General features: G+C 32.2%; 1 long non-coding RNA gene across 1 annotated transcript; it reads right to left on the bottom strand.

Moving 5' to 3' along the window:
- Window positions 1-535: 535 nt before the first annotated feature.
- On the bottom strand, window positions 536-3,855 carry LOC126703149 (uncharacterized). Its single transcript, XR_007647948.1, has 3 exons — window positions 3,552-3,855; window positions 1,458-1,526; window positions 536-776 (listed from the first exon to the last, which is right to left on the bottom strand). It is a non-coding gene; the product is annotated as an uncharacterized LOC126703149 (long non-coding RNA).
- Window positions 3,856-26,505: the final 22,650 nt, after the last annotated feature.

Genomic DNA, 26,505 nt, shown 5'->3' with positions numbered 1-26,505 from the left:
TTTGAAAGCTTTAAAGGGGAAACTGAATATAAATGTTTTTGGAATTACATTTTAACCATTGTTGTTTGTGACTTTCAAATGACTGCATATTGCAAATTTGGGATACTTACAAAAAATAACAAAGAATGTTGCCAAATCTAAATTTCGCAGATTTGGCACTAACTACACTCAATAGAATTTTTAATTTTAATATTAAGCTTTAACAGGATTTGATTATGGTTAGGAACTAGGGTTTGGTTTGAATTTAGTTCTACTATTAAAACTCTGTAAATTAAACATGACTAACAATAATTGTATTAATGAACGCAAGGTGTTAAAAGATATTTTTTTCCAAAATATTTCAAAATGCACCGTGCATCGCGCGAGATATTGGTTAGTTATATTAAAATATTAGTCCTTCAATGGCGGTTTTTGCCTACCACTATAGGTGATTTCTTTTTTTTTTTTTACTCCTGGGTTCTAAACCCACATATCTATTACAAATAACCTATAATAATTTTAGCTCCACTAAGACAATACCACAAATGTAACTAGATAACACTACAAATGTCTCCAAACTAATATTATATTAACAATATATTATCAAATACATAACATTGTCTATAACCATTATCAAAATTCTAAAGTATTGAAACAAATCCTTCAACACTTCCAAAAAATGCAATTGTTTAAATGTGGTTCTTTGTACACAAAAAGCCATCAAAAAATTATAGCATCTTCAGTATTGTAACACCATCATTGGTAATTGTCATGTCTACAATATCATCAACGAGCATCTGAAACCATCAACCAAAAAGCAAATCAAAATCAAAATTATACCCTTTGACAGAACCACATAGTCCAAATAAACCACCTGTAAACAAATGAAATTGTGATTAAAAAGAAAGAAAAAAAAAAAATCATTGTGGTGCTTTGAAATCATAGATTGAAAAGTATAATTGTTAACATTCAAGCATTTTCTCAATGGTGATAGCTTGACTAATTTGAGAGAATATCAAACATGGAACTAAAAGTGGAAAGACCAACTGCATTACACAAATAGTGGGAACAATGAGTTATGGTGGTCAAATTTGCTGATAGGTAAATCTAAGTTGCAGAGTAAGTTAATAATAAGTGAGTATTAGCATGACATATTCAACAAAAACAACAGCAACAAGAAGCATATGTTTTGCAGAGTAAGGTCAAGGATTTTCTTTTTCAATTTTTTTTAAAATACATTAAAGTATTGCAAGCATATGTAACCAAGTGGAGAAAAAAATAAGCATCTTCAATTCTCTTAAGGCATATGTGTACAGTGGAATTCTTAAAACAAAGAACAAGAAGCAACAGGTTGAAAAAAAAAGGGAAAAAAGAAAGAAAGAAAGAAAGAAAGAAAGAAATAAAGAAGGAAGAAGACCACATCATGAAAAATAGAAGAAAAAGAAGAAACAATGGCACAAATGAGAAAAGGACAATACCTTTCAGTTGGCCTTCACGTGGAGACAACTCCAGACTTGCACAAATGAAAAACCCACTTGGTCAAAATGCTGTTTGGGGGAAAGGAGCAAGACCCATAAGAGATTGTGGAAAAAAAAAAAAAAAAAAAAAAAACCCAAATCTTTAATCATTCCCATCCTTACTAACAATATAAATACTCAAAAATAATCTTCACTATTATTTTGGTGGATTGATAATAATAGATGGCTTGAGAGAGGGACGAAGGAGAAATAAGAGACAGCTACTTGTTTATGGGGGTAATTTGACACCCACTATTGGCAACTTTGTATGTCAGCTACATTTTATTTGGTAAACCAAACCCCTTCTTCACTTGGACCTTACAACATGTTATCAGATGTCTATGCATGATCACATTCTCAATCTTTCATCTAAGATATATACTTTTGAAAAAAATGTAAGGAAGCCTTAATCTTTCATTTAAGATATATATTATTAAAAAATAAAAATAAAAAGGTAGGGAAGCACCGGACTTCCTTACAATATAGTATAAGCCAAGATGCAACCTTCATAATCATGCTTTTGCACACTGGACAAAGCACATCAGCCTTGGCAAAGTAAAAATAATCAATCCCAATCTACAATACTATAAACCCAAATATACATCTAACATCTCTAGAGTACCAGGATTCTCAATTTGTCATTTGAATCTCCACAATTAAAATAATTCTTTTCTATTGGTAACAGGATCCAATTATTATTAGATTGCAAACTTGGCAATTTTGCAGGCCAAGCTTTTGGAGGACCACCTAATGGCCATAATTATAACACGAAATTTAACAAGTTCTTTGCAAAAATTTATCCTTTGCACATGAAAAATGTAGACAAGTTGAGGAACTCAAAAGTCAAAATGACATGAGTCCAATTATACTTTTCAAAGGCTTGCTTGTCATCTAATATAGGCAGCCATCCACACACACATAAGAAATTACTCCGAGGAAAGAGTGGCCACTTAAGGCAGCCATCCACTCACACAGAGATTATATATATATATATATATATATATAATGATACTACCAACAAAAGCATGAAGACCAGCTATTTAAACAGATTGCTTCACAAATCTCCACCAATAAGACAAACTTTCTCACATTGGCCAAACAAATAGTTTCAAATGTATATGTGGCTGAATTCAACTTTTTTTTTTTTTTTTTCTAAATTTTTTCTAGTGAAAACTCAAAGCAGATATATTGGAGTTTTTTAGGACCTTAAAACACTTCAACCAACTAAAAGAGGTTTTAACTCCATGCACAGCCACTAACCCAAATACTCCACCAATAACCCCACAGATCGCCAAGTACACAAAAACAAGCCCAAAGGCATTAAGGTTCTTTCCCTTCAACAACTCATAGCTCTTTTTCATAGCAGAAAACCCATAAATGGATTCCAACACAGAAACCACGCTAGCCAAGTGCCATAGTGCAGTGATATAGACATGAACAAAAAGCAAGAGTACGAACAAAACATAACAAAATGCCGCCTAAACACAAAAATTAAAATATGCATCACAAAAATTAAATTACTTCACCAAATCCAAACCCAAATTTCACAAAAATCATTAAAAAAAAAAAAAAAAATAAAGTATCTACATATTACACCACAAAATCCAAACCCAAATTTTACAAAAATCAAAATTGAAAATTAAATAAATAACCTAATGTTAAGTATCCAAATCCAAACCCAAAATTTCACAATAATCAAAACCAAAAATCAAATAAATAACTTACCACCATTCACTATTCATACTTTATAAATCTAGAACTTTAAAGAACTATTCACCTTAATTTGCCAAACACTTAAAACACCAAAGAGCTTCTCAGATAAAACTCTATATCACAAAAGCTCTACTTCCTACAACAATGCCAAACAAGCACCAAGGCTGAAATTTAGAGCTTTAGGAAAAAGTTCTAGAATTCTCTGTTCATGCTCTATAAATCTAAACGAATGTGATTAACTGAATTTGGATGAACTAGACATGACACAGATGCAGCATTTCGTATAAAAGAATCAAAGTGAATTTGAAGCAATTGGAGTTGTTATGGCAATTCCAACAGTACCGCTGTCTTTGCTCGTTAGCAGAGTCATTGACGAAGCCGGAAATCCATACGTAACAAGCGTTTGGTTCAAGTACTTTGCGTAGTGGTCCAAGTTTCCAACATCAGCAAAATCGGAATGGATATGGGTATGGGGGTGGTAAGGTGAGAGAGGGAGAAAGGGAGAAAGGATCTTGTGGTGAGGGAGAGAGAGCCAATGGCTCTGCTCGTCAGCGCCGGTGGGGTTGTGTGTGTGTGTGTGTGTGTGAATGTGAGAGGCCGTGTGAGAGATAGAGAGAAAATGAGAGAGTTATATGAGTAAAAACTTCGTGTGAGAAATGAAACTTTTGTGCGAGAAATGAAAATGTAAGTGGGAAAATTTTTTTGGAGAATTTTGTGCGGGAAATGAAAATGTAAGTGGGAAAATTTTTTTACCATCTGTCAAATTGATTAAGTGTTGTGCACCACAAATACTATTATTATTATATTATTATTTATTAAATAAATAAATAAATAAACTATCTATTGAGTATTTATTAAATAGATAAACTATCTATTATTATTAAAATGAGCTAACATTTTTAGTTTTTAACTAAAGTTTGGCATATTAATTAAGATATAGACTTACAATTGTAAATATTTTTAGTAAATTATATGGATTTTGACTAATGAACTTATAAATAAGTAAATAAATAGTTATTAGTTATATATTTATGATGACATGTCTATTAATCTTTAATCACCTTGAAATTTTGTAAGCATGAAAAATATATGAAGATAATGTAATATAACGGTAGATTTGTCAAAATTTACATTAAATTAATAAATATAGGATTCAGTTCGAGTTACATTTGACGTAACTCTAAAAAATATTATACCGACCAATAACTTATTATTAAATTCATATTTTGAAAATCCAACTGTTGGATTATATGTTCTATATGGTCTTAACTTGCATGCTAGTTTCCATGCCAATCGGATGTAATTTACCATTTGATCTATAAACTAATCTTTTATGCATTATTTAAAACTATAAAAATTTGAATTTAAACAATTGACTGATGACATGGCTATTAACCTTTGATTATCTTAAAATTTTATAAGCATGAAAAATATATGAAGATAATGTAATCTGATGATAGATTTGTCAAAATTCACATCGAATTAAGAAATATAGAGTTGGATTCAAGTTACACTAGATATAACTCTAAAAAACGTTATACCACCCAATAACTTATTATTGAATTCATATTTTGAAAATCCAATCGTTGGATTATATTTTCTATATGTTCTTAACATGCATGCTAATTTTTATGCCAATCGGTTACTGTAGCTCGTGTAGAGATATACACATTTTTACACAATTTTAGAAGTACTGATGTGGAGCACTTTTAGGTCAAAATGTGTAAAAAGAGCTGTTTTTGTATTTTGCAAGATTATCCATGGACTGATGTCGATGCTCTTAATTTTCAATTACCTTGAAATTTGGTAACCATGAAAAATATATAAAAATAATATAATCTAACGATAAATTTGTCAAAATTCACATTGAATTAAGAAATATAGGGGTTCGAGTTATACTTGACGTAACTCTAAAAAATATTACACCACCCAATAACTTATTATTGAATTTATATTTTGAAAATCCAATCGTTGAATTACATGTTTTATATGGTCTTAACTTGAATGCCAATTTTCATGCCAATCGAATGTAATTTACCATTTGATCTATAAACTCATCTTTTATGCATTATTTAAAACTACAAAAACTTGAATTTAAACAATTGATTGATGACATGACTATTAATCTTTGATTACTTTGAAATTTTATAAGCATGAAAAATATTTGAAGATAATGTAATCTCATGGTAACTTTGTCAAAATTTACATTGAATTAAGAAATATATGGTTGGGTTCAAGTTACACCTGACATAATTCTAAAAAATGTTACAACACCCAATAACTTAATATTGAATTCATATTTTGAAAATCCAACTGTTGGATTACATGCTCTATATTTTCTTAACATGTATGCCAATTTTCATGCCAACTGGATGTAATTTATTGTTTGATCTCTAAACTCATCTTTTATGCATTATTTTAAACGACAAAAGTTTGAATTTAAACAATTCATTGATGACATGACAATTAATATTTGATTACTTTGAAATTTCATAAGTATGAAAAGTATATGAAGATAATGTAATCTGACGGTAGATTTGTTAAAATTCACATCGAATTAAGAAATATAGAGTTGGGTTCAAGTCACACGTGATGTAACTCTAAAAAATATTACATCTCCCAATAACTTATTATCGAATTCATATTTTGAAAATCCAACCGTTGGATTACATGTTCTATATGGTCTTAAGTTACATGCCAATTTGCATGCCAATCGGATGTAATTTACCATTTGATCTATAAACTTATCTTTTATGTATTATTTTAAACTACAAAAGCTTGAATTTAAATAATTGATTGATAACATAACAATTAATATTTGATCACTCTGAAATTTTATAAGCATGAAAAATATATGAAGATAATGTAATCTGACAGTAGATTTGTCAAAATTCACATTGAGTTAAGAAATATAGAGTTGGGTTCAAGTTACACGTGATATAACTTTAAAAAATGTTACATCTCCCAATAACTTATTATTGAATTCATATTTTGAAAATCCAACTGTTGGATTACATGTTTTATATGATCTTAACATGAATGCCAATTTTCATGCCAATCAGATGTAATTTAGCATTTGATTTTTAACTCATATTTTATGTGTTATTTTGAACTACTAAAACTTAAATCTAGACAATTGATTGATAACATGAATATTAATTTTTGATCACTTTGAAATTTTGTAAGCATAAAAAATACATGAAGATAATGTAATCTAACGGTAGATTTGTCAAAATTCACATCGAATTAAGAAATATACAGTTGGGCTCGAATTATACCTGACGTAACTTTAAGAAATGTTACACTACCTAATAACTTATTATTGAATTTATATTTTGAAAATTTAACCGTTGAATTACATGTTCTATATGGTTTTAACTTGCATGCCAATTTGCATGCCAATCAGATGTAATTTACCATTTTATCTATAAACTCATTTTTTATACATTATTTAAAACTACAAAAATTTGAATTTAAATAATTGATTGATGACATGACCATTAATCTTTGATTATGTTGAAATTTTGTAAGCATGAAAAATATATGAAGATAATATAATCTCACGGTAGATTTGTCAAAATTCACATCGAATTAAGAAATATATGGTTGGGTTCAAGTTACACCTGACATAATTCTAAAAAATGTTACAACACCCAATAACTTATTATTGAATTCATATTTTGAAAATCCAACTGTTGGATTACATGCTCTATATTTCCTTAACATGTATGCCAATTTTCATGCCAACTGGATGTAATTTACCGTTTGATTTATAAACTCATCTTTTATGCATTATTTTAAACTATAAAAGCTTGAATTTAAATAATTGATTGATGACATGACAATTAATATTTGATCACTTTGAAATTTCATAAGTATGAAAAATATATGAGGATGATATAATCTGACGGTAGATTTGTCATAATTCACATCAAATTAAGAAATATAGAGTTTGGTTCAAGTTACACGTGATGTAACTCTAAAAAGTATTAAATCTCCCAATAACTTATTATCGAATTCATATTTTGAAAATTTAACCATTGGATTACATGTTTTATATGGTCTTAATATACATGCCAATTTTCATGCCAATCAGATGTAATTTAGCATTTGATCTATAAACTCATATTTTTTGCATTATTTTGAACTACTAAAACTTGAATCTAGACAATTGATTGATGACATAACTATTAATTTTTGATCACTTTGAAATTTTGTAAGCATGAAAAATATACGAAGATAATGTAATTTGACGGTAGATTTGTCAAAATTCACATCGAATTAAGAAATATAGAGTTGGGTTCAAGTTACACGTGATGTAACTCTAAAAAATATTATATCTCCCAATAACTTATTATCGAATTCATATTTTTAAAATCCAACCGTTGAATTACATGTACTATATGATCTTAACTTACATGCCAATTTGCATGCCAATCAGATGTAATTTACCATTTGATCTATAAACTCATTTTTTATGCATTATTTTAAATTACAAAAACTTGAATTTAAACAATTGATTGATAACATAACAATTAATATTTGATCACTTTGAAATTTTATAAGTATGAAAAATATATGAAGATAATGTAATCTGATGGTAGATTTATCAAAATTCACATTAAATTAAGAAATATAAAGTTGGGTTCAATTTACACGTGATATAACTTTAAAAAATGTTACATCTTCCAATAACTTATTATTGAATTCATATTTTGAAAATCCAACTGTTGGATTACATGTTCTGTATGGTCTTAACATGCATGCCAATTTTCATGCCAATCAGATGTAATTTACCATTTGATCTATAAACTTAAATTTTTTGCATTATTTTGAACTGCTAAAACTTGAATCTAGACAATTGATTGATGAAATAACTATTAATTTTTGATCACTTTGAAATTTTGTAAGCATGAAAAATATATGAAAATAATGTAATCTAACGGTAGATTTGTCAAAATTCACATCGAATTAAGAAATATAGGGTTGGGTTCGACTTACACCCGACGTAACTCTAAAAAATGTTACACCACCCAATAATTTATTATTAAATTCATATTTTGAAAAATCCAACCGTTGGATTACATGTTTTATATGGTCTTAACTTACATGCCAATTTGCATGCCAATCGGATGTAATTTACTATTTGATCTATAAACTCATCTTTTATGCATTTTAAACTACAAAAGTTTGAATTTAAACAATTGATTGATAACATAGCAATTAATATTTGATCACTTTGAAATTTTATAAGCATGAAAAATATATGAAGATAATGTAATCTGACGGTAGATTTGTCAAAATTCACATCGAATTAAGAAATATAAAGTTGGGTTCAAGTTTTACGTGATGTAACTCTAAAAAATGTTACATCTCCCAATAACTTATTATTAAATTCATATTTTGAAAATCTAATCATTGAATTACCTGTTCTATTTTTTCTTAACATGCATGCCAATTTTCATGCCAATCAGATGTAATTTACCATTTGATTTATAAATTCATCTTTTATGCATTATTTTAATGGGAAGAAATTTTTATTCACTTTTAAGAGAGAGAGTACAAAAGGCTGAAATTCTTAAATTTTAGACTACCATTTTGAAGTTGAAAGTGCTATCATTTTTTTATGTGTACAATTGTTTAGAAAATAAGGACAGACATTTCTTATATAGGATGTATATAAAAGGTTTTTTTTTTTTTTAGACTATAAACAAAAGGTTCATCTAAAGAATACAAAGTGCTATATGTTTATATGTTTCTTTTTATTTTTCTTTGAATTTTAGAATAACTTTTATCTCCAAAAAAAAATTAATATTTTCATGATTTTTTGCGAAGGTCAATCATGGCCCTTGCAAATAATTTAGTATTAGTAAGGGTATATTTTTAACTCACACAAAAAATAAACTTTTTGCAAGAGATTTTTATTATCCCTCGGAAATAATTTGGTGGGAACATTTCCCTCCAATTTTTTTGACATTTTAATGATTATTTGTGAAGGTCGATCCTAGCCCTCGCAAATAATTTAGTATTAGTAATAGCTTTTTTTTACCATCACAAATAATACACTTTTTGCGAGAGATTTTTTACTGTCCCTCGCAAATATTAGTATTTGTGATGGCTATAACACATAATTGCGACAGCTTTTCTTGTTGGTCACAAATATTTCACATTTTACCAAGTATTTGTGAGGGCTTTATTTTGCCATCACAAATAAGATTTTTTGAGAGGGCTTTTTGGGTCCGTCAAAAATTCTTGGTCGCTAATAGGCATTTTTTTTTTTTTTTTTTTTGTAGATCCCCAATCACGTTTTCAGGAACAAAGACAGATACGCAGTATATACTATCATTTTCTGCTTTTATCTCTACAGCATATATTCTTGAACTTATTTCTTTAAAGCTGAAAATGGTAATGATTATCATTGGAAAGGAACAAAAATGAAAATATGTTAAAAGTAAATATGCCATATCAATTGAAATATTATTTCCATCAAGAACCCAAATGGTGCGTAAAAAGGTCATCATCATGATTTCTCATTTGTGTGTGGGTGCATTATGTATGTGATGCATGTGTTCATGTATGGGTTAATATACATAGATACAAACACAAAGGTAACCAAAATTACTTGCCTCTGTATATGCCCTCCAGTGATTGATATTCTAGAAGAGGTGACGCCAAATACAGGCTTCACGAATTTTACCAACATAGGGATGTTGCGTTCTCTTGTCCTAATATGGGATGGTGTACTCAACATGACAGCAGGCCTCAGAGATTCTGAATGTGGTGTACACAACGTTACAGCAGGCCTCAGAGAATCTGAAGGTCACATTTATATGTATCAGAAGGAAACACCCTACAAATAGACCTTTAAATATAAAGCTTTCCTAATTGCATATAATCTTTCCTTTTTTCTGATACACCTAATAGCATATAATCTTTCCTAATTGCATGAAACCATAGAAATATTCAAAGAGTTAAAAAAAATATTTGAACATAATTTTGATTCCCCAAACAAATGATTTATTTTCTCTTTGTAATGCTTGTAAACTATTGTCAATCATACCATATAGGAAAGTAATTGGTTCAACTAGGGAAACTGGAGTCCCTGAAATGCATATTATGGTTGAATTAATGTTTACTGTGACTATACCCATGCCAGATATGCATGTAGCAGCCTGAAAGGAGAGAGTGGAAAAAAGTAAGAAGGTATGAGAAAAATAGGTCCTAAAGATATAAAAGCGATTGATGTTCTGACACACTCACATAATGTACACTCCGTACACACTAAATCCACAATTTCACATGTGATATCCATATTTTTTAAGAACTCCCATATTTAAATGTGAAGTTGGTAGTGTATACAGATGATGTACAATAATGATTGTGTGATAATCAATAGATTCAATACCCATTTGCATTTTATATTAGGGGGAAGTTCAAGATGTGCAACCATGTAAATTTTTTGAAAATGATTAACTTTCTCAATACAATTAATGGCTCCAATGTTTCTTAGTGACCCCATTCAAGATGATGATGTGTATTACATATTATACAAAATATAAGAGTCATTCCAAATTCATAGGACAACTAAACAGCCTCCTAACCAACTTCTATTCTCATGGCTGAAAAAATAATATAAGATTGTGAGAACCATCTGACCTTATATTCAAATCTGTGATGCCCTGGATGTTGTTTACTGACAGCCAGGGGAAGAAGTGTGCCCTGATTCAATTGGAGAGCAAATAGAATTTGCACTTTGATAGAATTTAAAATTTCTGCAGATGAGTTGAGAACAGGCTCTAGAAAGGTTAAACACATCCTTAGTTTAATACAGTTATTAGTTACTCGCACCAGTCTAGTTTCACTATTAAGCTGAAGTAGCCTTTCAGGGACGTGAGTAGTAAAGTTGACAAACATAGTTCGTCTATCTGTAGAATTAATGAACAGAGCATGTAAAGAACACATTGACAAGAGCAACAACAATCAATCAATCAAATTGGACAAAGTCAGTTACATAAACAGTCCAGATGATTCATTTTAAAATGATAGAGACTCCCAATAAGTAAAGCTCAAGGCATCAATTAGAAAAAAAAAAAAAAAAAAAAAAAAAAAAAAAAAAAAAAAAAAAAAAAAAACAAGAATAGCTATGAAAGGACATGTCACTTATAACTCCTGAAAAAAATGAAAAATATTGCCTATTGGGAAAAAAAATATTCCTATGGAAATAAAGACTAGACTCACCAAAATGCACATTAAAAGTAGAATTCTGATTTCTTGTAAAGTTGTTCCCAGCACTGTCGGTACAAAAGTTCTTATCCATTACCAAAATCACTCGCCCATACTGAGCAGTGGATGATAAACCCACAAGGATAGAATATTGAAGGTTTGGCTGTAGAATGTTGAGCGAGGATGGTATAACTTGGCCGGAACCAAAGACCAAAAGCTGTAAAGAGTTTTCCAAAAATGATGAAAATGTTAGATTTGGTTTATTTCTCAGTCTAGACAGCATAACTAGTCAGAGAACCTAGATTATGGGATTCAATTTACACATCCATTCAATTAACATGGTGTACAGTTCCATATGAGGAATTTCAAGACATTTGTCAGTGATTATAAAATTTTAAAAAGATTATTATATCTATATTGGTAAGTGTTTCAAGCAGGGTTATTATAAAATATCTGACAATAAATCCTTGACCAGGGAGATAATCCACCATTATTGCCTTTTGTGTATGGACTCCATTACACTAGCGGGAACTCCATTTTATCTTTCTCAAATCGACCAAAGTGATTTTTCAATAAATAGAAAGGTTGAGAACAAATCAACCCAAAAACCACAATTCTGAAACACTATAATAATGCAAGAATCGAATAGAGAACATAAAATCAATTTAACGTGTTTGTTAGCCACCTACTCACATTGCAGTCATTTACAGATAAGCATACAAAACTTCCACCACCAGTAGGTCCAGTACAGGGTTCACTGAAAGATATATTTATAGAAACATTCAGAGCATTGGTGAAAGGTGTTGAGGTTGTGATATATGGTGTAGGTGGGACTGTATCTGCAAAGTTAAGGTATAATATGAATCAGCTTAGTGTACAGACAAAATATAAGTCAACATGATTGCCAGAAAAGCTAAATTGGATTGTTACATCATAGACTCGGTTTGGTTTCAGCAGGCTTGATAAAGTGTCAAACTAACCTCAATGTAGGTTGTATTTGAGTCTTCAAGAATAAGAATTGTAAGGTAAATTTTATGCGTTTCATATTTAGTAGACGGATTTTGTAGAGCCCATCTTCCGAAAATGTATACATTAGAAATTGGGTACTAAAGAACATAATATAAGCTCATGAGGGGGGAAACATTTCCTAGAAATTTCCTCATGGACATAACTATTGAAGACTTTCAAGCAAGAAGGTCTTCTTAGAGTGGTAATTGAAGAAAATATAATAACAATAAGAAAAAGAATAAAAGGAAGGTTCTTAACTAATAGTCCAGTTATAGCTACCGCAGCCAACTCCTCGAGACCCGTTGGTGCAAACCTCAAATGTATGGTTTCCATCCTGCAAGCCTGCATACAAAATTGTTAGTTTTTAGACCCCTTAAAAACACAATTAGATTAACCTAGGTAATTAGCCAAGTTGTTACTTAGTCCAAATTCCAAATCTAGGTCATCACAATTAAACAATCATATCATGCAAAGCAGCGGAAAGATAAATAAGACAAAGATATGATCACCTAGGAAACCAAACTGGTAAAAACCTAGGGAGGATTTAAACTAATTATCCTCAAGGTAAACTTGAATCCACTATGAAACAATCGAAGTTGTTCAATAGGACTTAGAACACTAAACATTTTAAAACAAAACTAGGCCTGAGTTGAAATTCTGCAGAAAACACATCTGACTCGATTTTCGATTGATTGAGCCTAAACTTTGATCAATCGAACCAGGCCGAGAAGCATAAATAAATTCTGCATCAGCTTATTCCAACTTTACATAAATGAATCAACTTTGAGCAAGTCTAAACACGACTAAACATTTTGTTTTGATCATGGTTTGCCAACAATACACATTAGAGTTCTAAATACATAAAATCCTAAGTCTTTAGAACCTAACAAACCATTCTACCTTCACAATTTGAAGCAATGCCATCATCCAGCTGCAACAAGAAGTTTATTACTTTATTAACCTATTATTTTGTGGAACAAACCAAATGGACATCAAGATAAAATCCAAAGTTTTCCCAATAAATCAAACCATGATGCAGCTTCTTCACCTCCCTCTTAACATTGAGTTGGAAAGCAAAACACACACACAAAGCAACAACAACAAAAAAAATTCCAATAATTTAGCTTGGCACCAGGAAGAATTTGACTAAATAGCAAGTATATGAGTGATCGTTCATTATAATAATCTTATCAACTATAGAAAAATACAAAAATATGTACATATGAATAAATTGAATTCCAAATAGTTTTCTTGATTAGTCTAAAAACTCTAAGCGAAAATTTAAGCCCATTACATCCTTACAAAGTAAAAAGAAGTGCTAATTAGTAATTACTCTCTGAAATCAACCAACTCGCTTACATTAATTAACTTAAGAACCATGAAACAAATAAACTCATGACAAAGAAAGAGAGAGAGCAGAGCAAGCAAAATAAAAGCTAAGTAAAACTAACTCATAGTAATACTAGAGCTTAAGGTACCTTGCAAGTGATATTACTATTGGTGCAAGCGCCATTCCCACCCACAAGAACTTCAAAGACGAATGTGGCTGAGTTAAGATAAGAGAATGCATGAGGCACCTTCAAGAACTTCACAGTTACCACTGAGTATTCAGAGAGTGCTATGAAACTCAAAAGATGAAAAGCCAAGCAAAGTAAAACCACCAATGGAAGCTTGAGCAAGCCCACTTCAGAATAAACCTCAATTGAAGTCCGAGACATGTAAAGGACAACAATTTATAACCAAAAGAAACACATTTGTGAGGTTTGTGAAAACAATTTTGAACAATGAGAGCAGGGGCGTATCCAGGAATAAATACTTGGGGGGGGGGGGGGCAGGTTGTAACAGAGATATACTAAATATAATTCTTAAGTCTATTGGATACAAAATTATCAACTTTCATATCTCATTATATACTTGAACATGTTGGGAATTCAACCGAAATTCCAAACCTGTGAGAAACAAAAAAATAGAGAAAACAAAACGCCAAAAGAAAAACAATCACATGCACAATACAGTATTTACCTGGTTCGGCAATTTTCCTACGTCCACAGAGTTGCAGGGATTTCACTATTATCAAAGAAAATTACAATGTGCGGCTACAATGTTTTTCTTTCTCAAAAACAACAACAAGACAAAACCCTAATCACCAAAAAAAATGGCTTTTATATCCTGCGCACAGGATTCACAATGGGCTACAAAACGGGCCAAAATATTTTTGTCAGCCCAAGCCTCCGCTCCATGGACTAAGCCTCAGTAAATCTCCCATTATTCGGGTCAGGTCGGGTCATCGACCGGATCAAATCATGCCTGACGATGATTTTTCATGGAATAAAATTCGTCCATTATCATCTCTATAGTGAAATTCCTTGCAATTTCCTTCTCTATATAAACTATCATATTATCTGCCAAAAGCTTATCCTCCATTCTATTGCGAAGTCTTGTTTTTAACAACTTCATAGCTGAGAAAGCTCGTTCTGTAGTTGCTGTAGAAACTGGAAGGGTCAACACAAGACAAATAAGTCTATCAATCAAAAAATAGATTTTAGACTTTCCTAAAATTTTTAATCCCCTACATAGCTCAGAAATTGTACTCATATTCTGAAAATCTGGATGTTTTATCACATCAATCTCATAATGTTGCAATTGAGACTCCAAAAGTTCTTGTTCATGTTCAGTGAAATCTTGAGGATAATATTTCTTAACCAAATTGCATATATGAACAATTTTGAATAATCTAAAAGCATCCTTGGAATTTAAAGCTGAACTAAGAATGACAAGTTCCGTTGTTAGCTTACAAAATCTACTTTTCAATTCTTGCAATTGAAAGTCTATTGCAACTGTAAATATGCCAATTCTAAAATGATGTTCCATTGTTAAACTGTCATCTTGACGACGATATCTACCTCGACCTTTAGTGTAACAAGCATTTCATATCAGGAATATCAATTTCATGTTACTCATAAAATGATATAACACTAGCAAGTAAAGGCTCCCATCCATCATCTCTCAACTTTTGAATAAGTGATTTTGTAGTTAAAACTAAATGCATGGCATTTAAAAGGTCTTAAGAATGTTGTTGCAAAGCTTGACAAAGAACATTAGTAATTCCCATTATCTCTTTCATCAAATGCAAGAATAAAATAAATTCAAATGATGTTAATGATAAGCTCCCTCGGCATCACCGTGTTGTTTATAGTTAGCCCCTTCCTCAGAGATAATATTGATAACTTTACAAGTAGCATCAAACATTTTAATCAAATTACAAATAGATTGAAAATGAGATCCCCGCCTAGTATCTCCAGCTCGTTGCAAAGTACCAATCTAGTTTGCACCTCTTCTAGTCTCAATTTCATTAGAAGCAATCATATTCTCAACTTGTTCGCTTTGAGCATGTTGCAATTCATCATTACGCTTACTAGAACTAACAACAATATTAATAATATTAACCAAATGATCAAAGAATTGATGAACATCTTTTACTTCTCTAGATGCTGTAACTAGAGCTAATTGCAACCTATGAGCCATACAATGTACATAATAAGCATATGGGCAATTTTTAAGAAAAAGAGCTTGTAATCCATTCCATTCACCACACATGTTACTAGCCCCATCATATCCTTGACCTCGAATATTTTCAATGTGGAGGTTGTAACAAGAAAGGACAGCACATATCTCATTCTTTAAAGTCAATGCAGTAGTGTCTCTAACATGCACAACATGAAAGAAATGCTCTTTAATGAAACCTTCTTTATCAACAAACCTCAAAATGATGGCCATTTGCTCTCTCTTCGACTCATCCCGGGCTTCATCAACAAGAATGCAAAATTTTGCATTCCCAATTTCTTCACGAATAGCATTTCGCACATTACTAGCAAGAATATGCAAAATCTCCTTTTGAATTGTGGGTGATTATATTTGGCATTTCCTAGAGCATTTTCCAAGACAACATTAGCTACTTTGTCATTGAAAGTTGATGTGAATTTTATCAATTCAATAAAATTACCTCTATTTTTTGAATCAAGGCTTTCATCATAACCTCTAAAAGCACAAGCTTGGAATGCTAGCCATCAAGCACACTCTATTGAGGTTTTGAGCCGCAACCGATTATTCTCTAATTCTTTTGACGTTTGTTTCTCAATTAGATTGTCAATATGTCGTGAATAATTCTTTAAATCCTCGCAACATTTCACAACAATTTTATGTGGGGAGTTTGGTTCTTTCCCTATATCACGAATTAAAGGACAATTCATTCCATCTTTCACCTTTTTCCAATTATTAAAACCTGTTGAAATGAATGCATCTGATCTGGGATGACCTATTGGTTTCTTACTAAAAAGGTAGCAAGGTAGACAATATATCGCATCCATTGAAGATGAGTATTCCAACCAATCCTTATGTGAAACAAACCATGAAGGTTGAAATTGACGACGATGAGTATCATCATTGTATGGATAGTCTATATTTTTAGGTTGATATGGACCTTCTATGAGATAAGTTCGTCGGATTTCATCTTGTTTGTTGATAGGAAATTCACATATTTGTTTACATGTTCCTAGATCACGATCTATCTCTTCAAATTGAAGTTTTGGACATTTGGAGGGGTGTTCATCAGGCATTGAAGTATTAACATTTGTTTCTACAGCCACAGGTGTCCTAATTTCTGAATTGCTAACATCTTTCTTCTTAAAAAATGCATCAATTTTTTTTTTGTTTGCTCATAATTCTTTTAACTTTAAGAATATGACTCAAAAATTAACCTGAAAAGAATTTTAAAAAATAAAATTTTAATTAGAAATTTTTACTTAATTATATGAATGTTATTCATACTCAAGAAAAAAACAAAATTTCCACTATAATTTAAACAGTCAACCCATTTTTAATACAACTTTAATTAATAATAACCCCTCAAACAAAAACAAAAAATAATTTAATTAATTTGTCTTTTATAATGTATTGGTTAATTTAATTATATATCTTTAATTATTGTTGTTTAGCATAACAATAAACTATATTGCTTTAATTTATTTGTCATTAATTATACTGTTTTAATTTGTTATATTGTTTAGCCCCTTGTACATATTACATTAAAAGAGCCGAACATTATACATTCCATGTGCAGCACAATAATTAAAGCAGTGTAATGTGCTGCATATTACATTGCTTTAATTATTGTTTACTCGGCCCCATGAGCCCATCTACCCCCTCCCCACCCCACTCAACAGATAACAGACAAGCACAACATGCGCCCCAATCACAATAGCCAACTGCAATCAGAAAATTTCGCAATGCCAATCACAAATCACAACACACGTTACACTAAATGACAATCAATATTTCACCAACACGGCAACACCAACACACTGACCAATAAAAAGGGATAGGATAAAGCCAAATTTAAAAAGACAAAAACAGGAAAAAAGCAAAAGCCAGCCAATAAGAGACTCACAGTTCAAAAGAGAGAGAGACTTACTCAGATGTGAGATCAGATAGGCTATTAAAGAATAAAGAGAGAGACGTTCATAAATTTCATTTCATTTTTTCATTCAATGAGATAAAGAGAGAGAGATTGAGAGAGAGTCAGAGAGAAAAACCTTGAGGGAGGGCCGGACTGCCGGAGGGATAAACGAGCACCACTGCACCGGAGCAGAGGCAGAGCGATCTGCGATCTCCATCTCTGATGACCGATCTACAATCTGCGAAAATTTCATTTCAATTTTTCATTTCAGTGAGATAAAGAGAGAGAGAGAAAAAGAGAGAAATAACTTGAGGGAGGGCCGGAGGGAGCACCGAGCACCGAGCACCGGAGCAGAGGCAGAGCGATCTGCGATTTGCGATAAGGGGCGAGTGACAACGACGAGTGAGCTGCGGCGACATGACCGTGGGTTACTGGGTTTGGTTTACTGGGGTTTGGTTTTGGTTTGTGTATTGGGGATTTTTTTTTTTTTTTTTTAAGATAAACACCTTTGTGTTTGGTTTGCTAGAGTTTGATTTGCTTTTGCTCTGTATAGACAGTATTGGGGTTTGATTTCTTTGCCAGCGATGTGATGGGTTTGATTTCTCTGCCACTGCCAGCAACGTGATGGGTTTCATTTCTGATTCTCTGTATTGATTTTTTTTTTTGGTTGAGAATCCGTGGGCTTGCCGTGAACGAGCTACCTCTGTAATCTATTGGGCTCACCGTGGGCTTAGCTCTGTTAATTTTTTTTTTTTTTTTTTTCAGATTTTAGTTCAAATTTTTTTTGGGCTTTTTTTTTTGGCTTGAATGTAGAACAAATAATTTTTTTTTTTTTTTTTTTTTTAATTTGAGGGTGTTCCTAATTTTTGATTGAGGGCTGGGAGAATGTGTGAGAAATGGGTAAGGGGGCTGGTTGTCTAATGTTGGGGGGGCCCATTTATTTTTTCTTCATAGTCTAATGGGAAATTTTTTTTTTTTGCAGGGGCCACGGCCCCTCCAAGCCACTATGTGGCTCCGCCCTTGAGTGAGAGCTTGACGTTGAATAGAAACAGTGTTGAAGATGAGGTCAGTGGAAAAGAAAAGAGATTATACAATGAATAGTAGAAACAAGAGAATGAATTAAGAAGTTGAGTTTGGAATGTTTAGTGGTTGATGAAGGTTCAATTAAAGATAGTGCACACGAGACTAACAGAGCAAGTTATAGGCTTTCAGAGAGCAAGGGACAGAGAGAAAGAGAGAGCGCAAGGACAAGGATTTGTTAATACTATAAAATGAAGGTTGAAGGCAGACATTTAAGACAGGAAAGAAGCATTAGTGATGGATTTGTTAGTTTGTACAATAAAGAACCATGTATTCCCTTCTTTATAGGGAAATTATTAGGTAGTCCATCCCAAACTCACAAACAAAACACAACAAATCAGATAAAATGCTGACATCATTTAGTTAACGTTAGCAGCCTAAGAGCATCTCCAACAGCTACTGTAAAACCAAATTTGGACCACCAAACAGCACTGTTCATGCTCCAGCAGATTCTCCAAACATCCAAATTCTCCAAATTTATTTTTGAAGTTGCTACAGTGATTCTCTTAATTTAGAGAAAACTGTAGCAACTCCAAACCAATTTTTCTGCTTAAAATATTATCTCAGTTACTATTATATCAATTCTTTCTCTCTCCTCCGGATTTTTTTTTTTCTCTCATTCTCTCCGTTTCTCACATAATCCAAACACAAAACTCAAAACAAAATCCAATTCTTAAAATAAAATTGTATCAGAACAAGCAAATATGGAAAAAAAAAAAAAAATTCACAACAATTCTTTCTCTCAAACATCTCTAAAAACTCAAGCATAATCAAAATACAACTCAAAAACATAATCTTAAAATTAATCAAACCATAACAATAAAAGCTAAAAAAAGAAAAAAAAAAAAAAAAAAGACACAAGCTGCGTTGGGAGGAAGACGAGCGGCAGCGGCAGTGGACGACGAGCGGCGGCGGCAGAGCAGAGCCATCTAACCCATCTGTTCTTTCTCTCTCTACCTATTTCTCTGATTCTTATTACAATGAAAAAAAAAGTTGAGAAAGAGAAACGGGAGAAAGAAGATGAAAAAAAAAAAAAAGTTGAGAAAGAGAACTGGAGAAAGAAAGAAAGACAGAGGGAGGTTCTGGAAAGTGGAAAGTAGAAAAAACAAAAAGGGAGGGGATGGGATATATGGGTATAGTGTGTGGTGGAGAAAAATCAAGAGAAAAAAAAAAAGAAACGTATGGATGATAGAATAGAAAGAAAGAAATGAAAAATAATATAAAAAAAAAAAGAAATGATAATTTAGAAATTCTACCACAATATTTTCACAATAATTTCACAATAAATTTTAAGTAATATATTGTTATAAGCTAATATTAGTAAGTAAAAATATAATTTCAGCAGTGGGTTTAAATTAGAACTAGTAACAATTTTTCACATAAGATTTTGATGTGATTCTTATGAAAGTATTGCGAAAAATGTTGTGAATATAACACTTTTTATTGAAAAATATAATTATTGGGAATGAATATAGAAAAAATAAATGATGATAAAAAAAAATAAAGAAAGAATGAAGAAATAATATTTAAATGAAATAGAGAATGGAATAGAGAATCTGTTGGAAAGTGTATTTGAAAAAGTGGGTAGATAAAAGTTAAATGTCACTGTTCATTCTCCAAACAGTACAAAAATTTGGAGAAGCTGGTGGAGATGCTCTAACAAGTTGTTTTCAAATATCGTTGGGGCCACCAGCCCAGGAGTGTGAACAAAACACAACAAATCAGATAAAATGCTGACATCATTCAGTTAACGTTAGCAGCGCTGCCAAGGGGTGTGTGGTTAAGTGGTAAGAAGCCATCTTTACCCTATCACATGTGCTTGCATGAGTTATGGGGTTTGGGTAGTAGCGTGTCCCATTTTTACTTGAGTCGTACTTGTGATATTACTTATTGTCATCATGGGACGTGGGGTCAATGAGTCCATACAAGACCCCCATTTTTCATTTAGCAAAAAAAAAAAAAAAAAAAAAAAAAATACTTTGGAGCTCACATAAATTTTAATTAGGAAAATCAAGTGATGAATAAAAGTTTTAGGGTTCTCTTATAAACAAAAACAAAAGTGGCTAGGGTTGGGCCCTTTTAGTTGGAACAAAGAACTTTTCTTTTGTATAGTGCTGAAAAAACAACTACTACTGCCCTAGCGTGATTCTGACTAATTTCTCAAATAAAAAGCTCTAGTACAAAAACAATCTTGTTCATTATGATTGGAATTGATCTTCCTTCAGTTTTGGTTTTTAACATAACCCAAATCTTGAAGAAGTACTACTGTTTATATCACAACTTTATGTAAATAATTGTATATTGATAAATCTGTAATGGTGTTGGGTCTTCTAGGCTTGTTATGCAAAATCTAACTTAAATTATGTTCAACTCTAAAACAATTGTTTGAAAATTTAAGCATAAAATGTTAGCATAACTTTTACTTGCCAACAAGTCAAAATGATTCCAAAGTGAACAAATGTACTTCTCAAAAATAAAACTAACAAACAAAAGAAGTTATGTGTCATGATAACTATCAATTGGCTCAAGTCAAAATGAAGAGACAAAAGTCTATATTTTTATATAACCGAATTTAAATTGAAAAAATCTTTACAAAATTGGAGGCCAATTTAAAGGCTCCGTAAAACTTAATTGACAAAAAAAATATATTCTAAAACATATATTGATTGATACTTACTGAACTCTAATTTGACTTAAAAAATATTAAATGTACCTAAAATCAATGAATAAAACCCCTGAACCTAAAAATTTGAAAACATAAAAAAATCAAATTAATAAATAACAAAAATTAAATTGTAGATTTTGTCCTACAACATATAGTCAAATTAATGTCTCTTTTATTAATGATATAATTTCTAAGCACTTCAAAAATCAAATGATTATATTTTTGGTTTTGTGTTATAAATCAATTCAAAATCTAATCTTAATTGCTAATCTATGTAAAGCACGTGCCTTATATATGCAATCCAAACTAGTGCCGCGAGAGTCAAAAGATTTAGGATATTATGAACAATCAATTCTTATTAAGATTTTATGAATGTGATTTCAAGAACTTTCTAGCTCATCCGAAAAATAGAAAAAAAAAAAAAAATTCCAGCTCTATTTCTCGGATCGATCCATTATTTGTTGTTATTTACATTTCCAATTAATTTCTCAAATTTTCAAAACTCACAGTTCACAAATTAAACCTTGTAGCAGAGTTGAAATTTGCAAAGAACAAAGGCTCCTTTTCACCCTAGTTGGCATTCTAATTGGTTCCACAAGAACATTTTTCATGCTTCAGCCACCTTTTCAATAAGTTTATCAAGAGAGGGATCGTGTGATAGTCATTGATAATTTTTAAATGACGAGGTCACTATAGGTGCACTTTCATGAAAGTAGAACTAAAATCAATCCATTTCTTCTCAAAAAAAAAAAAAAAAAAAAAAAAATCAACCCAATAATTTTGAGTAAAAATGATAGATAAAGAAAATGGTAAAATATCATTTTTGTCCCTAAACTTTCACAAAAGTTTGTTTTTCATCCCTAAATTATTAAAAGTATGTTTTTCATCTCTAAACTTTACAAAATATTTGACTTTTTGTCCTTCCGTCTATGTCTTTTAGTTTATGTCATACTTGGTCTAACGAAGTGCTGACATGGTATCTGACTTGGATTAAATTATTTATATTAAAAAAAAACACATGGCAAAGTATTATTGGTACCCCTAATACAATTATTTAAAAGGACAAAATTGCCCCCACACCTTTAATTATCCTTTAGTCCTCGCTTCACCCCCTTCAGCCATGCTTTCTCTCTCCTCTACCATGCCACTTTCTCTTTCTAAACCGCATCACATTCCTCTAAAGGCTCAGCTAAGCTCATCCTAAACTTGGGTTCCACTATCCCACTCTTAACTTTGCCATAACTATCAAAACCCAAATCAAAATTATAATTTGACAAGGACCCACTATTGCTGTTCACAAATATACTAATTTCATATTTATCAAACCTCTCAAACCCATCAGTTGTTAAGGAAGTCTTGCTCTTGAAGCTTACGGGTTCTAGAGGCTTGGCAGTAGATTATTTGCTATAATTCAGAGACTCTGTGAGCTGAACCTTTAGGGCTTTGGGTGGGTTGTCGTTTGATGGGTTTATGCAGAACTTAGTGTCGAGTCGGATAGCATTTTGGACTCGAAGAGTAAGTAAAGGTAAAGAACTAAAGAAGACATTGAAGGAGGAATGTGATGGGGTTTTAGAGAGAGAAATTGGGTGGTGGAGGAGAGAAAGCATGGCTAGGAGGGGTGAAGTGGATTAGTGGAGGCCTAAAGGATCATTAAAGGTGTGGGGTAATTCTTTCCTTTTAAATAATTGTTATTAGGGTACCAATACTTCTTTGCCACATGTCTATTTTTTTTTTAATATAAAATAATTTAGTCCAAGTCAGATACCATGTCAACATTCCATTAGGCCAAGTATGACATAAATTAACAGACATAAACAAAAGGATGAAAAATAAAATGGTTTGCAAAGTTTAGGGTCAAAAAACAAACTTGTTAGGACATATGTGATTCACTTATTAGGAACATATGTCACTATTTTATGTAATTGGCTAATCCTTTGACAAAATACACTTTACTTGTATTTGGGTAGATCTAGGATGTGTTTAATACTTCAAGAAACCTTCTTTCAAGTTCAAGTGTTAAAGCCATGCAAGTCTATCCAAGAATCAAGTGAGAAAGTGCTGAATTTTAAAGCTTGACACCTGCTCGACACCTCTTGACACTTGGCTTATCTGTCGAGCTCTTCGGTTGCTTCTTATCGCAATCTCGACACCTCTCGATAGCTAGGTCAATCGATCGAGTAAATTTCTGTCCCCTCGACACCTACTCGATAACTCCTCGATCGATCGAGAATTACGAAATTAGAATTTTCAGATCTGATTTTCGGCCCATGCTGACATGTATGTGTAAGGTTTCTTTTCTCACAATCCTAGACATATATAAGGCTTATTTTAGAGGCCGTCACATAAGAGAATACAAGGAGAACATATGCAAAAGGTGACCGATGCCTTATTCTCTCTGAAAGAAGCTACTACGTCTTTTGCTCCTTAGGGTTTTATAACCAAGTGCTTCTTGATCTTTATTGTTGATGAAGTGAAGAACTTTGCAGCCAACATCTTCTTCTAGTTGATGTGTTAGTCATGTATTGGGAGTTGTGCATCATTGGTTAGTCACGTACTAGGATCCGTGCAAAAAGGATGACGTTCATATATTGAAGAGTTTAAAGGTTCTGAAGCAGTAGAAAGTTTCTGCTGTGAGTTCATTTACGGGGATTGTAGAGTCTAGGGACAAAGGTTTTGTACTAGATCTGAAATTTCTCTTTACTATAGTGAATTGCATTTCGAGAAGGTTTCCCCCTAGGTTTTTTACTGTGAAATTAGTTTGTTTCATTGGTTTTCCTGAGTCATCATATCTTGTCTTATTTATTTTTCTGCTGCATGATTTTTACATGATATTGATGTTTGTTTGTTTTAACAATTATTCATAATAAATCTAATTAACAGCTTGGGTTTAAAACTTGTTAATTCTATCAACCAGGGTTTAAATTTCCTAATAGTTTGTTCAAGCAATTTGTGACCAAAGACATAGTTTTGCCCTAGTTCATCATTCTTGTGAAGAAGTTGCTGTGTTTGTGCACCATAGGGTTTTGTGACCAAACATCTTCTTGATCTTCATTGTTGGAATGAACTGAAGAATTTTGCAGCCAACAAACTTCTCCAGTTGGTGATTGAAGTCACGAACTTGGATCCGCGCAATTGGTTAGTCACATACTGGGAGCTGTGCATCAAAAGGAGAAATTGTCACTATAGAATAAGTCCAATTGGGTATTGGGGTAAGGGTTCAACTGTAGGTTAGTATAAGGTACTAGGATTCGTTTACTTGTAACTGTTTGTTGTGATAATAGTGAAATTTCGGGAGTGGTGACCTTAAAATCACCCGGTGGGGTTTTTGCCGTGTTGGTTTTCCCCATTCGTAAACAAATCACCGTGTCAATTTATTTTCCACTGCATATTTAGTTTAATTGGTGATTTTTTTGTGCTACCACGCATTTGCATGTTAATTAACTTAATTAATTCACTTGGCTAAATTAATTGGTCAATTTATCACAAGGGGTCAATTTGTTTTTGGCCTATTAGTGTTGGCCCCTTGTGGCTTTTTAATTAGGTATTAAGGCATATTTCTATGTGTTCATGCATTGTTCATTCATGTCGTGCAGTGTTGCATGCCAAGTGCTTGTCAAAATGTTCAAGTGACATTTTTGTGTTGAATTGGACTCAAATGAGTTCCATTGCTTGGGTTTACTCTTGATTGAACATGTTTGACATGTTTTGGTCAATGGGTGTGTGTTTTACACACTTTCCCATTTTGTGCCTCATAATGCCATGCCATGCACCACTTAGGCACACACTATGCATCACCTCTTGCACATACATGCACAGCACATGCACAGTTGCTATTTTTCTTGTAGTTTGCTCATGTTTACATGCTTTAGAACTTTAAGCATGTTGTTTTAACTTTGTTATTCTCTATTTTGAGTATTTTTACTTTTGTTTTGGACTAACATAAAACTAATCATGTTTGTGTTCTATTTTTGTGTCTGTGCACTGTTTTCTTTTCTTTGTGTTTTGTTCACTTATGTAGATGTCTCCCACCAAGCATTCAGCATCCAAGAAATCCTCCAAGCGTGCTTGCACAGATTCTGACAACTTTAAGTTTGTTGAAGCAAACATGGCCTATAACGACTGCTACAAGCGAGCCACGATAATTATGGAAAGGGTTGTCAAATTGGATACCCTTAAGGACACTTTCATTCCTGACGTGTTCAAGGAGAGGACATGGACGAAGCTGTTAACTCCGACTGGAAATGTGTACTCGGAAATTATTAAAGAGTTCTTTTCTAACACTAGTGTGGACGGAGACCATATTAACTGCTGGGTGAGACACAAGGAGTCTGTGATTACAAGGGAATCTGGATGTTCAAATAGTGTGTAAAACACCTTGAATTTTTAGACCCCAAATTACAAATTACCAATTCAAGCTTATTATCAAACAATGTATGTGCAGAATATGAACATAAGCTAAAACAGAATTGATAAACTAATCTAAACCAAATAAAATCACAACCATAGCAGAAATTAAATGGCAAAGATTAAGGGAAGAGAGATGCAAACACAAAGACAACATAGCGATGTGTTATCAAAGAGAAAACCAAAGTTCTTGGTGTAAAACGTCTTCGCTGCCCTCCAAGCAGTCAATAATCCACTAGAAAATGAAGTTGGGATACATAAACAGCAAAAGACCCTCCAAGCCTAATCTACCAGTGTACCTAAGCACTCCAAGCTCCTTGCTCCAATGAGGTTATGCCGAACCTTTGTCTTCTCTAGCTTACCGAATTCCGCTATAACCCATAGCATCAACCAATATCAATCGGTCCCTTCCTAACTGCTTCCCAAGCACCAAACAACCCCTTCACAGATATGGGTATGGT

The sequence above is a fragment of the Quercus robur genome, chromosome 10 (genome assembly GCF_932294415.1).
Source record: "Quercus robur chromosome 10, dhQueRobu3.1, whole genome shotgun sequence".
NCBI classification, from domain to species: domain Eukaryota; kingdom Viridiplantae; phylum Streptophyta; class Magnoliopsida; order Fagales; family Fagaceae; genus Quercus; species Quercus robur.
This window is presented reverse-complemented; position numbering and strand designations above follow the sequence as displayed.